At 34.7% G+C, this 11,999-nt stretch overlaps 1 pseudogene; it reads left to right on the forward strand.

Moving 5' to 3' along the window:
* The first annotated feature begins 210 nt into the window (after positions 1-210).
* The window catches only part of LOC106457671, a 65,688-nt pseudogene continuing 53,899 nt past the window's right edge, over positions 211-11,999 (forward strand).

Consider the following 11,999-nt stretch of genomic DNA (forward strand, 5'->3'; position numbering starts at 1 on the left):
CCATGGCAACTGTCGAGAATGTCTGGGTGCGAGAAATCCTTACTGTGGTTGGTGTTCACTGGAAAAAAGGCAAGCCTGTATTGATAACAATTAAACTAATTTGTGTTAGAAATATTTCAAGATTAGTTGGAGTTTTGCTGACGTACCGTTGGGTTACTGATGTTAATGAAGGTTAAATTTTGTCTAGGTGTACAGTCAAAACATCGTGTCAAAATGGAACTTGGGCCTTTACTGACCAAAGCTCCACCCGGTGGTTATCTTTGGAAACTAACCAGTGTATTGATTTCCAGTCAGTTAAGCCTAATCAAATCCCATACGCTAGTTCGTCTGTGGTGAGATATATTGTAATTCACTGCGAATTTTTGTGTATCATTGTGCAATTCCATGCTCCACGTGTTTGAACTTTGTCTTTGAGATATATATATATATTTAATATTAACTTTCTTGAAGCCTAAAGAGACATATTTTATCCATTTCTTATCCATATAATAGTCTTCAATTCTGAATAGTCCTATCGAATTACATATCATTACTTTTATCCTGAATAGAGTAAATTATTAAATCAATATATTATTTTATCATATACTGAATGAACATTATCTGCCTATCCATCTATTATTTCTTTGGTTCTAAAAAAAAATACTTGTTTTTAATCTGCAAGTTAACAATAAAATGAAAGTTTGAATATAATAACATAGCTTAATTGTATCGTTTGTTTTCTTCAGGTTAATCTCGTGATAAATCAACTTCCGCAGCTCCCTTCTGGTGCTTATTATTTATGTGTGTTTGGTAATAGCGATCCAATACAAGCTCGTCTGACAAGCACAGGATTGATGTGCCACACTCCGCTTTTCAGCACTCGACCGAACATACCTACAGGAAAAGGTTTAACTTCTTTATTTACTTTTTGTCCTTATTTTTGTGTGTGTGTGTATATATACTTATAAAAGTGAAACTGTTGAATAAAAAAAAAATCCATGTAGGCTTTCATTTAATAATTTTGTCTTATTTATTTTCTAATTTTGAACTATTTCTCAGAAGCCCACTTCGTTTTGAAAGTTCAACACTGAGAGAAGCGCTCGTTAAGTTAGTTTTTAACTTCTAACTCAATCAGGCCTAGGCTTAAGCGTTGTTTTGTTTTTAATTAATACTTAATTGCCAACATCATCAACAGTATATTTAAACCTGGTTTCCTCGTAACCTCCAGAACCATCAGATGTGCTCTTATTTTGAAATTCCCAAACCATCAGTTTTACCCTAATTTTCTTAATATTACCAAATAAATAAATAATTATTCTAGACCAGATTTATGAGAAGCTTACGTCCTCGGAAAATCCCCCTTAATAATTAAACTACGTAATTTGGTAATCTGCATTCACATCACGAAGTAATTTGTAATTATATCGTGTGTGATTTTTAAAATCAGATTGACTTGATTTTGTAATTTTCTGTTGCTTTTGTGTGTGTTTGAAAATAATAATAAAACATTCTGACTTCGCATACGTATACTTCTTTATAACAATATAACACGTAGTTGGAATATTAGGGTATGTTTTAGAGAGTTACCGATCATCATGAGCGTCCACAGAAATTTCTCCGGGAGGGTGGGGCAAAGTATACATCAAAGGACGATGAACAAACCATCAAAGTTATGCCAAATGCCTCAAAGACAAACATTTATGTGACGACATGTACACAACTTTATAAAACGTTAGGGAAATATTATTTTACACGATTTTTCCCTTTAAATTATAACATCGTTTAACACATTCGCTGCCATGTGGACAAGCGACTTTTAGTTACGGACCACGTGGCACACTGGTGGGTCACAGACAATTATATTTCAAAACCAAATTTCTCATGTAGCATATGAGTTTGGGAAACTGTTAGTGCCCCTCGGCACCTCTTGAATGGCATTAGGGTAGTCATTATTTATACTATTTTTGTCAATGAACGTGATAAACACATTTATAGTTCAATCGTATCTCCCAACTTCTATCACTTTTTCAAACTCTGATTGGAATAGAGAGCGCGTTCAGTACATTGGGACGAACGTCGCTGCGTCTTGAAGACACATTTGCACTAGTTTGTTTCTGGGATAGGTGTGGCCGAAGTTTTCTTTTTGTTGTTGCTTTTATTGAAAATACTTTCTTTAGTTCTCAAGGTCTGCTTACCGTCTACTGTGTGTAAAGATGATTTCAAACATATCCAAGTAACATAAAAATCCGGATGGTCGCGGGTTTGAATCCCGTTCTCGAATATACTTGCACTTTCAGCCATGGAGGCGTTATACTGTGAGGTCAATCCCATTATTCGTTAGTGAAAGAGCAGTCCAAGAGTTGGAAGTAAATGATGATGATTTCAAAATTAGGGGCGGCTAGCGCTGATAGCCATCGAGTAACTTTAGGCGAAATTCAGAACAATCAAAGAAAAATACATAAAAATCGGTCCTTCATCGCATGAACTTTGGCATTAAAATCTGGTTGGACTTGTGATGTTTTAGGATGAGTAAATCCACAAGCTATGGTTCAACTACTGGTCTTAAAGAATATTTTCTGTGTGGTATCTCAACTCACAAATTAGTTTTTGGTCCCATCTCGTGTGGGGATAAGTAATACCATCAGATGTCTCGTCGAACGCATAAGGAAACATTATTCAGGAGGGGATCATAAATACTTCCTGAGAATAACTCCCTGAAGGGCATTAAATTTAGTTGCCATGTCGGACACGTTTAAGATCATCGATTCAGTAAACTGTGGACGGAATTTTAAAAATTAAGAAGCTTCTTCTTATGATAAAATTTTAGCCACAACAAAACCCATAAAAACAACTGCAAACGTTCTTCTTAAACTGCAATTGACTTTGAGTTTGTGCACTATATATCGTTAGGACTAGCGTGGTGAAAGTTGAATTTCAACGTTTTTAACTCAGAACAACCTTAGATAAAAATATTGTGCTGTCAAGTTTGAAAGTAAAAGATATTTTGTGAATCTGTTTGGTCTTAGTAGTTTACATTTTTTTAACACATGCACACACATACATATATTTTTTAAAGTTTTTAATTTTAGGTGTCCTATATTTAAGGTCAGGGGCCTGGCATGGCCTGGTAGCTAACACTGGACTCGTAATCTGCGGGTTGCTGGTTCAAATCCCCTCACCGAACATGCTTGCCCTTTCAGCCGTGGGGGCGTCATGATGTGACACTCAATCCCACTGTTCGTTGGTAAATGAGTAGCTCAAGACTTGGCGGTGTGTGGTGTTGACTAGCTGCCTTCTCTCTAATCAATCACTTCAAAATTAGGGATGGCTAGCGCAGATATCCCTCGAATAGCTTTGCGCAAAATTAAAAAAAATCAAACAAATTTAAGGTCAGTTTAACAACACTTTTTTTTTCATAATCAGATAGTCTTTTCTGTGTACACCTGATCATTCTTTGGGGGTTCTTTACCATGAAAAATTTTTTTTTCTTCGTTCACGAAGCGAACAAATACTCGAATATGTTCAGTAAAAATGTAAACATGGTCTGATAGTTTCACTTCTGGCGTTACGAGACGTATTCTCAACCTCAGGCAACACCAGTGACAGGTGGTTTTGACGGGTACGTGTACAATGACAATTTTCTCGTATCAGCTACCTAACGATCACTGTGGAAAATACTTAAGGCATAAGCTTTTAATTTGCCCGTTTAAGTAACTGAAAACGATTATTTTATTTTTTTATACTTTATGAAAATAAAGTAAAAAAAAAAAACTTAAGTGCCCTCGTGTTGTTCTTGTGTCTACCGTGGTGACACAGTCTGGTCTTGTTTTCAAGTATTCATTGTGACGTTGTAGCGCATAAATTTATCACTTGCCTGTTTGCTGTATTTCCCCTTAATTATTTATCTCATTAAAATTTTACTTTTTGTAAGATACTTAAATTTTCTTAACTCGGGAAAATATTTTAAATAGGAGAATTTGCTTATATTTATGCTGCAAACGTATCTAAAAATATATTTTGAGTTGTCTTAAACACACAGCATTAGCTTGATACTGATTTTCTGCTGTTGTAATATTAATAGGACGTGGCGCTCAGTCACAGAAAAATATATACCAATTAATCCTCCGTTGCTATTAAATTTGGTCAAATATTACATTTTTATAAGATTATTCAAAACAATTAACTTTTCATTTTCGTTTCTGACAAATGAATTATTATGGAAATCATTAAACTACTCGTCGGTTACAAGCGAATGACAAATGCTTCGTTTTTACTGTACTATAGATCATGTGATCATTCACCTTGCTGTACGCTCCAGCGAAACCGAAACGGATTTTATTAGTCATCCTTTCGTCTTCTTCGATTGCGGAGTTCACAGAACGTAAGTATCAAATGTTGTCGTATCATTACGTTAGAGGTCGCAGTTGGATGCTTCTCTGTATTCTGTTAAACTTTTTACAGTAGCAACTCCTTGTTCTAATATTAAATTGTATTTGCAATTATTTCTAGAATTAGTAGAGGACCTAACTTCAATGTGCAGTAATTATATTGGCTAGATTCTCAATTATTATCCTATTCACCGTATTTCTTTAGGCAACATTAGTAATGGTTCGTACTTATTACCCAACTTCCAATCACCAAAAAAAAAAATATTTTTATAAAAGTTTGCTTTGAACGTCTTGTAAGAAGGCATTTAAGAGAAAAAAATTATTGTTAAATTGTTACTTAAAAGTATTAGAAATATACAGAAATTAGAGAGTTAGCAAACTGTCGATTTTTTAGAGAAGGATCAAACTGACTAAATTTTCTGAAGGCCATAACTGTTTAAATTAGCTTACTTAAATTCTTGATATTCTGATAAAAGTTTATTTACATGATTAGAGTAAATTGAACATCATAATTATCTTCCAGCTACTTTTGTAAGGAAGTTTAGGATTCGTTGCATAGAATAGACGTCATTTGCAACTTCAATTTAAAAAAAGAAAATCTATATAAGAATTAGCTTACCTAACAGAATGATTGAATTTGTTCTTCACCAGCCTTCAGCCTGTTTGTCTTTTCTAAATCGTATTTTATGAAATAATGGAAGTCATACGTGAAACTTCTTCGGTAAAGTAATAAGCTAAATGTCCGAGAAAAGATAGTGTGTTTTGAGTAGAATCTCAGAGGAGGTAGAAATGCTCTTCTTCCTTCTTTTTTTTTTGCGAAAAAGGCCAAAAAATAAAAGTTACAAAATACGTGACATTACCGCCGTTGCTTAAGTATAGTGGAAATGAGTATGAGTGGAGAAGGTAAACTGTGCTCACGCCACAAGTAGAACCGTGATAGAATTATAGAAACACGTGCTTTTTTTTTTTGCCAATAATTATCTCCCAAAGTTTCAAAAAGTCATCGCTTACTGTCATTTACTACATCCCAGTGAATACTAGCAAAAAAAACAGAAAGCAAGAGGTAGGAAAATAAGAATTTTGAGCAACCAAAATTCTCACAACCGTATGTTCTATATTTCATTTCAAAATAAGCAGCATATTCGTGCAAGCTGTAAATGGAAACTATAGTACCATAATAAAAACATAGTCTGTTGTAAAACAGTACCTTTCTATAGCATATCAGTATATGGGGAAACAGAAATTAAGGTAACTCCAATGTGTACTGTAATGATTTAAAAAGCATATACTTAGTAATCTTATTCTTTACCATGGGAGTAATATCAACTGCGCTAGCTGTGGCCATACATATAATAGTTTATAGAAGCGAAAACTTATAGCGCTTTAAGATGTTCCCTTTCTTTAATATTAACTGTAGATAAAGAATATTTGCATAGCCCGTTAATGAAAGGGCTATGCCTTAGGAGCTGACCAAGAAATTGACAAATCACAGTTCAATATGAGCTTCAGATATAAACTGGTTAACGTTTGTTTTAATTCTCGTATCAATAGCTGTAAAGACTGTGTGATGAGTGCATGGGCCTGCAGCTGGTGTGTCCATGAAAACCTATGTACATACAATTCCAGTCATTGTTCTCGCCGGGTCATTCTAGGAGAAAGTGTGAGTTATTCATTAAATGTGTTTGAGTATTTTAATTAACAGAAGCTCTCGAGAATAGCCAATCTTGGAATACAATTTAAGGAAGCATAAAAATAAGGATTAATAGTGGTTATTTGGGAGTGTTTTTTTTACACATGCCACTCCCCCCCCAAAAACGAAACTAGAACTAATTATCTAGAATTAAAAAAAACTTTTTAATTAAATAATTACTGTAGTTGAGAACTAATGAAATAATCTCAATAAATTTAAACAGTTTTAAGTTATCACAAATATAATTCTATTTGGCTTATCCAATTTACACCCTCTATGCCAAACATTTTAACATAAAAATAAAGTCATTCTATAATTAGATTGTCTTGACGTCTATAAATGATTAACATCAGACATTTTTTCATTAATATTCTGTTATAAAGTATTATAATGTACACCTCTGAATATAAGTTAGACGTAAAAAATTAACATACACACAATATTTCAAACAAAACCCTGAAAAAAAAAACACACAAGTTAAAATACGCGTAACTATTAATTATGTGATCGTCTAATAACGGGATGAAATAAAAACGGGTTATAACTAGGAAAAACGTCATACTTAGTATTATAATATGATGGGTTTTAACAGCTTATAAATAACCCGAATTATTTATAGTTGTATGCATGTTCTGAGTTTTATATTTAAATTCTTTATATTGATTCATCATTTTCTAAAAGAAATATATGTCGAACTAATGTAAAGACCATCCACACTGCATAAATAAAACACGTGGCATCTATTAACACCTAACCAACTATTTTTACAGAATCCAGAAAATTCTTTGATTCGGGGTCGTCAACATTGTCCGAGTTTTAATCTCGACGACGAAATCTTGATACCTAATGGAGTACACACGGAGATATCTGTAGGAGTCAGAAACCTACTGACTCCTTTAGTAAGTACTGTAGCTGTTCTGTTCAAAATCATACTGACACCTTTAGTAAGTACTGTAGTTGTTCTGTTCAAAATCACACTGACACATTTAGTAAGTACTGTAGTTGTTCTGTTCAAAATCATACTGACACCTTTAGTAAGTACTGTAGTCGTTCTGTTCAAAATCATACTGACACATTTAGTAAGTACTGTAGTTGTTCTGCAGAGTGATTTTGAATAGAACAACTACAGTACTTACTAAAGGTGTAGGTGTGATTTTGAACAGAACGACTACAGTACTTACTAAATGTGTCAGTATGATTTTGAACAGAACAACTACAGTACTTACTAAAGGTGTCAGAGTGATTTTGAACAGAACAACTACAGTACTTACTAAAGGTGTAGGTGTGATTTTGAACAGAACAACTACAGTACTTACTAAATTTGTCAGTATGATTTTGAACAGAACAACTACAGTACTTACTAAAAGTGTAGGTGTGATTTTGAACAACTACAGTACTTACTAAAGGTGTTTCTGTTCAAAATCATACTGACATCTTTAGTAAGTACTGTAGTTGTTCTGTTCAAAATCATACTGACACCTTTAGTAAGTACTGTAGTTGTTCTGTTCAAAATCACACTGACACCTTTAGTAAGTACTGTAGTTGTTCTGTTCAAAATCATACTGACATCTTTAGTAAGTACTGTAGTTGTTCTGTTCAAAAACTTACTGACATCTTTAGAAAATATTGTAGTTCTTCAAATATGAAGTGGGCTATCTAAATGACTGCGTAGCTGCTTTAACACGGCCTCTCAATCACACAGATATTTGATGAATTTATTCTTATGTGCAAAATTGTCTGGTCTTGTTGATTTGTGAGGTGACTGGTGTAAAAGCAGAAATGCAATTATATCATGATTAGTTTGCAAGACAGTCTAAGCTACAGGATATGACGAACTAACGTGGAGAGAATCTTTTCGTTGCAGCGGTTAGACTTTTTGAATTATTCAGGAGTGTAAACAACATTTACAGTGATACCTGAATAATGTTGACGATCATGTCTACCCCATAATGCTGCGTTTTACTCTTATGGTCTTCTAAGGCAATAATTCAACAATTCACCGTGCTCATATTGTCGAAAGTTAGCCTCAAAAGTACGGATAGTGACTACAGCAATTTTCTTTGGCGAACACAATCAGCGAATTTCAAATCGATTGATTATCTTTGGGATAAACTTGAACATCACATTTGCTACCGTAATCCTCTGCCGACATCTGTGACCGATTGGAGACCCGTACTTCTCCACGGATAAGCTACGATCGAATAAAACACTTCTACAGTAGCAATTTCTGGAGGCTATGTCGAACTGAACCTCAGCTATTATCGCATCAAAATATGTTACCTCCCGTTACTAGATGGGCGTCCTAATAAACTGGTCAGTCAGTGAAGATATAATGTGCACTGTGCTCATTATTTTACTCTATAACTTGTGTGGGTGTGTGTGTGTATGTGTGTAGAATATGAACAAATCCTTCTAATTTGAGCCTTTTCTTGTCAGAAGCCTGGGATAGTTACTTACGTAACTTAATGTATATATATATATATATATATGTGTATGTGTGTTTTACTCTCGACGATGAAATCTTGATACCTAACGGAGTACACACGGAGATATCTGTAGGAGTCAGTAAGTATATATATACAAACACACACACACATACAAATGGCTGATGGTCAGTGTGACTGATATATATATATATATGTAGTTTTGTCATAATGACCTAGGAGGAGTGATTGACAGTGTCTTTAAACCTACTGATCCCTTTAATAAGTATACATACACACACACACAAATGGCTGATGGTCAGTGAGACATGATATATAGTTTGGTCATAATGAACTAGGGGGAGTGATTGACAGTGTCTTTAAACAGTAACATTTCAGTTGTTTTGTGCAGGTTTCTTCGACAACCCATCGCTTCGTTTTTTTCCTTAGCTACCACATATCATCCTGAACCTATTTAGCTTTATATTGCCATGTCGAGTTTAAATATTTTTTTAATGCTGGTATAGAAAAAAAAGTTCCTCAAAAATGCACGTGAGTAACACAACGCCAAGAGTGGTTTGACAAAATCGGAAAAAAGAAATCATGCACTTATTCGCAGGAAAGGTTTAGTTAAATTTGACATATATTATGACACAACTTACTTAACATTGATCATGTGTTAAAATTTCCAAGATATTCTTAGATATGAACCTTTTAATCTTACGACATTTTCTGTAACGTGGAAAATTTTACTTTGTTGATAAAATTCAATTTCGTGCAAAGGATTTCGTGTCAAATTAGAGTTCATAAGTGTAAGGAACACTGACTTCCAAGACGTGCTTAATGCGGTGCTTCTAATATGTTGCTTAAAGAAGGATTCTGCCAATCAGAGAACTAATAAACTGCTGACATAGTCACGGAGCAGCTGTCCTTCAGGACCTAAAACAAAACATTGAAACTAATTATTTACTGCTCTATTTCAGAAATTATAAGCATTGCACCTTCTCAACTATACTTGTCTTTACATATAACACTCCAAGAACCGAATAACATAACGGTTTCTACTTTTAATTAAAACCACTGGTATGTATACGTAAAGCTTCAAGAAACTCGTGTCATTCTCTCCAACAGTGGCTGATGTCACGGGGATGTGAGGGGTGGCGGGGGCTACCCTATATATTTATCCACCTTTCAAAAAATGTTTACCAAAAACAATAATAACTCGCATAATACCGTTCTTCAGCCAGCCGTAGATGAAAAAACCCCAGCCAACGAAACATCAGCCGATCTCTGGCTAGTTTTGTTACTAGCCAATCAGAAGTGAGAACTAAGAACATTTGAAAGCTACTCACTGGTAGTTTTAACTTTACTAGATCAACAAAAAAAAAGTCAATAAAGCATTCTACAGCAAAAATAATCCTGTTTCACAATTTCCTGGTTTATATTCCACCATTCTCCTCTTACCATTTTAAAATGAAACTTTACCCCTTAAACCTATCTATCTGTCATCATTTTACCCCCTTCCTCTGGAATCGCCCCACCTCCCGTGGCATAGTGGTATGTCTGCGGACTTATACTGCTAGAAACCGGGTTTCGATACCCGTGATGGGCAGAGCCCAGATAGCCCATTGTGTAGCTTTGTGCATAATTCTAAACAAACAAACAAACTTTTTCAGTATACGGTGTCGCTCAGTGGCACAGCGGTATGTCTGCAGACTTACAACGCTAGAAACCGAGTTTCGATACCCGTGATGGGCAGAGCACAGATAGCCCTTTGTATAGCTTTGTACTTAATCACAAACAACAATCCACTGGAATCTCGGAGCTCCCACTCATCTGAAAACGTCAGCTTAATAAATAGCATTCCAGTTTCTGTGAAATACTACATACATCTTCATGTTTAAATGTGAAGAGAATATTCTATGTAGTTATACTTGCATATTAGAGTGAATGCTTTAATGTAAATTATTGTAGAAATTATGTCTGTCTAATAAGCACGTGTTTGTTTAATTAGTACAAGAAGAATATTGGGATATTATCTAGAAGCACTAGACGTCTAAAAGATTATGACAGCGAGACGTGACTTTGTGCATTGTTGTACCAAACGAGTTATAGCTTCAGTTAGACTTCTTTATATTCATATCCAATAAAAAAAAAATTGCTTAGACCAGTTATTGTGAGTTGGATCTTACGCGCCGCTGGAAATTCCGACGAGATGACGTTTCACAGCCAAATAGCTGGCGTCTGACATATTTAAGCATCATTGGCTTTAATACTAGATTTTGGTATCTACTTCTGTAGACAAGTTGACGTTCCTTATACAGAAGTACTGCTCTTGTGGTTTCAATTTCTGACGGAGTTAACAAAAGTCCGTTACTTTAGAATAGAAATTACTCTGTCAACCAAACGTTGACCACATCGTCATTTTTTTTTTCACATTAAGAATTTTACGAATTACTTTACTTTCTAAAAGAATATTTTTAGAACATTTAAAGAACTCGGAAAGCATTACCGGTATTGTAAAGTTGACGAATTAAAATGTTTGGTGATCTCATTTTTCGCTATGCCACTTACTGACATTACAGGCTCCTTATCCTCGAAGTATCTATCTGAAGTTGATTGTGGAATGTGTACAAGGTAAATTTCAATATGAGACTGGCCTTGGAAATATTGAACCGAAACATTAGAATATAGGCTATTAATAAAAGCATTTATAAGTCGGTACCTTACAGCTGTCTATCCATTAAGCTCGATCATATACATCGTATACATAAATGAATACATTATGATCCCTATCTCTTAATTGGTGGCGATAGTTTATGAAATTTGCTTTCATATGCTTAAAATGTTGGAAATCATTAAATAACCCAATCTGGCTTTTGCTTTGATTGAAACGCAATAGAAATTTTTTAACACTAATTTCCAAAATCTTAGTGATAATTAGACTGTAAAAAACTTCAGCAAAGAATCATATGATGAAAAAAGAAGGGGGAAAAGATCTCCTCTAAAAGTTTCTTGGAATATAAAAGATTTCTATAAACAAGTCGGTATGGTTCTATGTTTGATCGGATGGAAGTAAGCGTGTCAGGGAATCTTCTTGAAAGAACTGTACTTTTCCTGACGGCATTTCTTCAGTTGAACACTTTTCATGTTATAAAAGCATGACACTGGGGCCACAGTAGCCAGTTTCGTCAGTATTTTCAAACACACTACACATATGACCACGGAACTGTACTTTTCCTGACGGCATTTCTTCAGTTGAACACTTTTCATGTTATAAAAGCATGACACTGGGGCCACAGTAGCCAGTTTCGTCAGTATTTTCAAACACACTACACATATGACCACGGAACTGGACTTTTCCTGACAGCATTTCTTCAGTTGAACACTTTTCATGTTATAAAAGCATGACACTGGGGCCACAGTAGCCAGTTTCGTCAGTATTTTCAAAGACAATACACACATGACCACGGAACTGGACTTTTCCTGACAGCATTTCTTCAGTTGAACACTTTTCAT

The sequence above is a fragment of the Limulus polyphemus genome, unplaced genomic scaffold (genome assembly GCF_000517525.1).
Source record: "Limulus polyphemus unplaced genomic scaffold, Limulus_polyphemus-2.1.2 Scaffold360, whole genome shotgun sequence".
Classification (NCBI taxonomy): domain Eukaryota; kingdom Metazoa; phylum Arthropoda; class Merostomata; order Xiphosura; family Limulidae; genus Limulus; species Limulus polyphemus.